The sequence below is a fragment of the Cryptomeria japonica genome, chromosome 3 (assembly GCF_030272615.1).
Source record: "Cryptomeria japonica chromosome 3, Sugi_1.0, whole genome shotgun sequence".
NCBI classification, from domain to species: domain Eukaryota; kingdom Viridiplantae; phylum Streptophyta; class Pinopsida; order Cupressales; family Cupressaceae; genus Cryptomeria; species Cryptomeria japonica.
The window spans coordinates 887,329,059-887,335,058 of record NC_081407.1 but is presented as its reverse complement, the minus strand read 5'-3'; positions in this window follow the sequence as shown (position 1 = coordinate 887,335,058).

Genomic DNA, 6,000 nt, shown 5'->3' with positions numbered 1-6,000 from the left:
TAAGTGCTTTGGTTAGTGTGCATGATTTCTTAGAGTATGTTTGGTGTGTTTTATTAGTTTTGACTGCATCGCCTAGCTTGTAGTCATCATTTGCATTTGTTCTTGGGTCCTTTCATTGGGTGTGCATAGAGATATGAGCATTTTGGTGAGATTTATCATTGTTGGTCTGTGTTTTCCAATGATTGGGTTGCATATTAACATCTGAAAGATCATTAGTGTGGTGTGTGTTTTTTGGTGAGGGTTGTCCATGGGCTTTGGGAGTACATAATTTCAGTTTGCAGAGTTGGGCAGTGTTCTTCTTTATCTTAAAAACCTCATGCTTTTATTTGTAAGTTGTTTAGTAATACTAACAACAACTTCTAGATTGTAAAAAGGAAAAGAGAGACCCACTGAATAAGTGGAAGAGGTTGGCTTGCTGCCTATATTTGAAATTTGTAATATTGTCCTCCCACTACATAAGCGGTAGAGTTGATTGTTAATTTCATTTCCAGTCCTCCCGCTGGATAAGCGGTTGAGTGATTGTTATTTATGTTTCTTGGTTGGTTTACCACCAGGTGATTTCTTTAGTTTTATTGTCACCCGTTGTATAAGCGGAAGGGGTTGGCTTGCCGCCCAAGCATTGTAATATTTCTAGTTATTTGAAGCTAATGATCCCCTCAACATTGTATGCTATCACCTTCCCATATTGGGCACTTGGTGGTCAGAAAGTGGAAGGGTTACAATTTCAGCATTATTCTACTTTGATTTCCTAACCTTAACGGGTTCTTGTTGTGTTGTAACTGGAAATAAATTGAAAAAAAATTGTGCGGACATTACACCTCGTACACACATATTTGTCCTGGATCTGAGGGAAAACATTTTGACTTGGATTCCTTGCTTCATTCATGACCTTTTCTCTACCAAATTCATTTTGGTTGTCTTCTACTAGATTCTTGTCAACGGGATTAGGCACTGGTTTTGTTGTCCTACTTTCCTATATTTGATTCAGTTCTTCTTCTACCATCTTTGTCCAACTTTTATCTTATGAGATATTCATCTTTATTATAGTAGTAGGAGTATCCACAATCATAGCTACATCCTCAGTTTGATTACAAACTTGTGCAAGTAAACAATTACCTCCATTATTGTCCTTTACATAGTAAACATTGTCATTAGTTCTTGCATCTTCTCCAACCAATCTTTCAAAACTTCCCTTTCTAATTTCACATCCAGTCCCATGAAATATGACCTTATACCCTTTGCTACACTTTTGAATTACACTTAATAGGTTATGTCTCATACCTTTAACATAGTAAACACCATCATTTTTATGCTTACCATCAATAGAGATGCTCATTTTCCACAAATTGGTGTAGCTTCCTCTCCTGCAAACTTGACTGATCCACCATCATACTTTTCAAGGTTAATAAACTTGTCTCTATTGTTGATCATATGATTTGAACATCCAATTCATGATCCATGCCTTTGGTTCCACTTTAGCATGTAGATCATATTTGTCTTCTAAATTTTTGGATTGTCCATCATTCTCTTCTTCTAAATCTAGGAACAAGTATTCTTCATTTGTGTCGTCTTCTTCAGATGACTAGGCCTTTATTGAACATAAAATCTCTTCTACGTGTCTCTATCATATCTTTGATATCTTTATTAATCCCTCTATAGTTTTCCTTTAATTTATAATCATCATTAGGTATTCTACCACAATCTTCCTTATGTATACATCTAGAAGCATAATGTCATATTCTTCCACAATTGAAATATTTTAGGGGTACCTTACCTCTGTACTTGCTAGTTCCTCTACCCAGTCTTCTTACAAAGTATGCTTCAATCTCATCCAGATCTTCATTTTTTTTGGTTAATCTTTAGGCTTCTTTGTGGATTTGAATATTGTCCCCTTCCTTTCCTTTTTGATGTCATCTAGTTCTACAATCTCAAAGGCAGCAAGTGACCTGAGAAGTTGATCCACAGTGTATTTATTCATGTCACGCCTTTCCTCAATGGCATACTTCTTTGATTTATAGATTTTGGGTAATATTGTCATTATCTTCCTTACAACCTCACTTTCTTCTACCAATCCACTAACACTTCTAAGATCATTTACTATTTTATTTACTCGATGAATGTAGCCTTCAATATTTTCATCATCAGACATTCTCACAATCTTGAACTTGTGCTTTAGATTTGTAATCTTGGCTTGTCGTGTCTTCTCATCTCCTTCAAATACGTTCTCCAACTTGTCCCAAATTTATTTAGCCGACTTAGCCCCTATGATTTTGCTAAACACTTCATCATTCAAGCAAGTAACAATTGCAACAATAGTCTTTTCATTAATCTCATATGCTTTGATTTCATCCAGAGTTGTAGGACCATTCTATGGAGCAGTATAACCTTTCTTAATGCTTTCTCAAAACTCAAAACGCATAATAGCTAAATGACACTCTATCATTTCTATCAAATAAGCATAATTTGTGCCATCAAACTTTGGAGCCTTGAATGTATAGTCTTGTGCCATCCTGGATCTTCCTCGAGTAGTTGAGCTTCAACTGAGGAACCTTACGTTGATGTCATTTGTTGAACACACAATAGGACTAAGAGGGAGGGGGGGTGAATTAGTCCAAATCTTCTAATTATTAAATATTGATGTTCATACTTTAAATAAAAAGCATATAATCTCAATAATAACAAATTATGAAAGTATGAAGAACCACAAACACATAAACACCTGATTTACGTGGAAAACCCAATTAGGGAAAAACCATGGTGAGAATCAAACTCACAATATAAATATAATTTGTTACGAAACACCTACTTCAGAGAGGACTTGTAGAAATAAGGCGCACAACCTTAGGGCAAGATACAAGTGACTTACAAGACTAAAACTCACTATTTCGAGGCAAGATACAAAAAAATGCTAAGAGACTCACTGCCTTTCGACAAAGAAACAAATAACTGAATTGGAATGAACAAGATCTCCTGGTCATGAAATTGATCTTGAGCTATTGGGTCAAGCGATCAATATCATAACAAACTCTTATAATTAAAGAACATAGTCTCTGATTTATGTCATGTTGAGAATACCATCATCAAAGCTCTTCACCACAGTCTTTTGCACATCTCCAATATCAAATTTGCTTGTAGGTCTTTCACACCTTCGACAAATCAATTCACACCCATTTCACACACTCACTAATACATTTGTGCTCCTTTATATACAAGGTTAATCATCAAAACCCTTAACTAGGTTGACCACAAATAGAATATATATTAATGATATAAGATTTTCCACAATCCATTTTTTTTTTTGCAAGCCAATTTCTGGATTAAACTGTGTGATTTTTTTACTCAACATTTTGGATCACACTCTGTGATCCATAATCTAGATGACAAGGAGATAAAGATGCAATTTTTTTGCATCTTTATCTCTCCATCGTCTGGATGATGGATCACAAAGTGTGATGCAAAACGTTGATAAAAAGCATTTACACACAGTCTAATCCAAAAACTAGCTTTCAAGAATATGCATTCTTACATAAATTCGGCCACCTTGACCTAAAATATCAAATGTGGTCCACTCTAGGAGATAGGGAGGACCCAAAAATATTACAATACAACATTTCAAATGATTCCAATGAACCACACACACTGGCACATCCTCTAAGGTCGACATCAAATGAAACATTTAGATGAACAATGGAGCACGCCAACCAATTAACCTAAAACATTCTCCAATGCATGAAAATGTAGATCTATACACATCATAGTGAGACCCAAAACATTGGCCATACACATATTTTGAAGCAAACTCATACCAAAAGAATGCGATCCAAGTAGAATACAACATCACAGTCAGTCAAAGACCATAATAGATAACACCTAAAACTCAAAACATCACAACTTCACTTGCCAATCAAGTTGCCACTTAACAACTGAACTAAAACACTACATAGATCACATGAACAAATCCTCCAAACCACAACACTTGAATCCACATATCTAGAAGCCACCAGACCTTTTTTAGATTAATTCTGACAAACAACCTTACTATTAGAAACAACAGTAATCAACTCAACCAGCTGAGCCATAGATAATTTGCAAGATAGATAGTGCAATGTACAAAGAGCATAGACATCATATGTATAACCATAACATATAATCTTCACAAACCAGAGGGAGGAGTATAATATATTCTTCCATTGAGACATTAAATATTGTTTCTTACACATTGAAACTTCCACTATACCAATCTTTCATAAACACCTCAACATCTTCATCAATACCATAACATCCAACACTATACATAAATACTCTTTCATGCATATAGAAACATCTATTGCACTATTCTTACTTCCATATCAATACAAGAAAATTTGACATCAATGATGTAACACAAGATAGGTTGACATCAATGACAAAAAGGCACAACAAATCAACTTTCCAATAGACATTGAATCCTATTTCTTACTCAACTAAGATACCAATTTATCTCCCAAGAAAAATCCACCACCACTTGTACTTCTCTTGCCATCAACACATCTGGCTCAATCAGCGTTTGTATATGCTTTCTATTGGATTTGGTTGATCATTGCTACTGCTAGGATATGTTGTTGTCATTGAAGTCAACATATTCCTATGGTCAATTCCGGTGAGTTTGAGAAGAGTTTTTGATCTGGTTTTGTAGTTTGGTTTTGTTGATCACTGTTTTGTAGAATCCGGTGTTTCCTCCGGTATATTTCGGTATGATCAGATCTTGTGCTGAGACTTTGGATTATTATTTGGGATGATCTTTTGTATCTTCATTTCAGATGGTTCATGATTTTGTGCTCTGCAAGTTATCTTTCCTCATGACAGTTGTTGATTGGTTGTGTTCTTGAGCTTTGAGACATTGACTAATGAAGATTTGAAAAGAGGTGTTGTGTTGTGCTGTTAATTTTCTTATATGTTATTGTTGTAGTCTATCGATTTATGTTTTAAAGTTTAATTTGTTGTGATTTGGTGAAGATTGATTCACCCCCCCTCTCAGTCTTCCTTCTTGATTGCTACTAACACTTTCAATGTGAAATCATCATCCTTCTTATACCATAAATCAAAATCTAGAGTCCCTTTCAAACATCTAAATATTCTTTTTTACTGCTTGATCCTTCCTTCTTCTTCTTTCCGCATGTTCTTTTATCTTTGTTTGGAGAGGAGTTTTTTCCCACTGTGTTTTCTCATTTTTCTCTGTTTCATAGAGATTTCATTGTATTTGGGTACCTGATCAGGCCTTGTTGTCGGGACCCATCTTTCATGCTTTTAGTAGTTGTTCTAGGTTTTAGCTTCTCCCTAAGTCTATCTTAAGGGGGGGTGTTGTTAGGATTCCCAAAGATACTGAGAGGGGGGTGAATCAGTATCTGACCCATTAGATAATTTTCTTAACTTATAACATGAAAAACATATTAAAACTGTGTACCGGTAAACCGAAAATAATGCAACAAATAAGAACAACAACCACAACATGAAAAGCACACCATAACACAATATTTTAATGAGGAAACTCGGTGTGGGAAAAAACTCGGTGGGATTTGTGACCCACAATATTCACTTATTGACCAATAACGGAATATTACTGTTTACAATAGGGGCCTACACATGCAGGAAGGCCAAGTGCCTAGAGCTCACTGCTCAGTTACAAAAGAAGTCACACTCACTTACAAAATTGGATTATACAAATCCAATGTCTTGTACTGCTTCAGGTTAGCATCTGCTATGCTAGATTCACTACCGGTTTAAGCTCTGCAATATACATAAACCCTTATCCTAATAATTCACACATTGGGTCTGCTATATTCCTTTCATACTTCACTTTTTCTTATCTAAATGATCTACAACGATCTCATACATATATGAGTCATATTACAATTCACCAAGTTGGCTTATAAATTATTTTACAATTAAATACAAAATACATTTATACAAAATTCCTGTCGGTCATGGTGCCGGTAATCTACTATTTGGTGTCGGTGATCT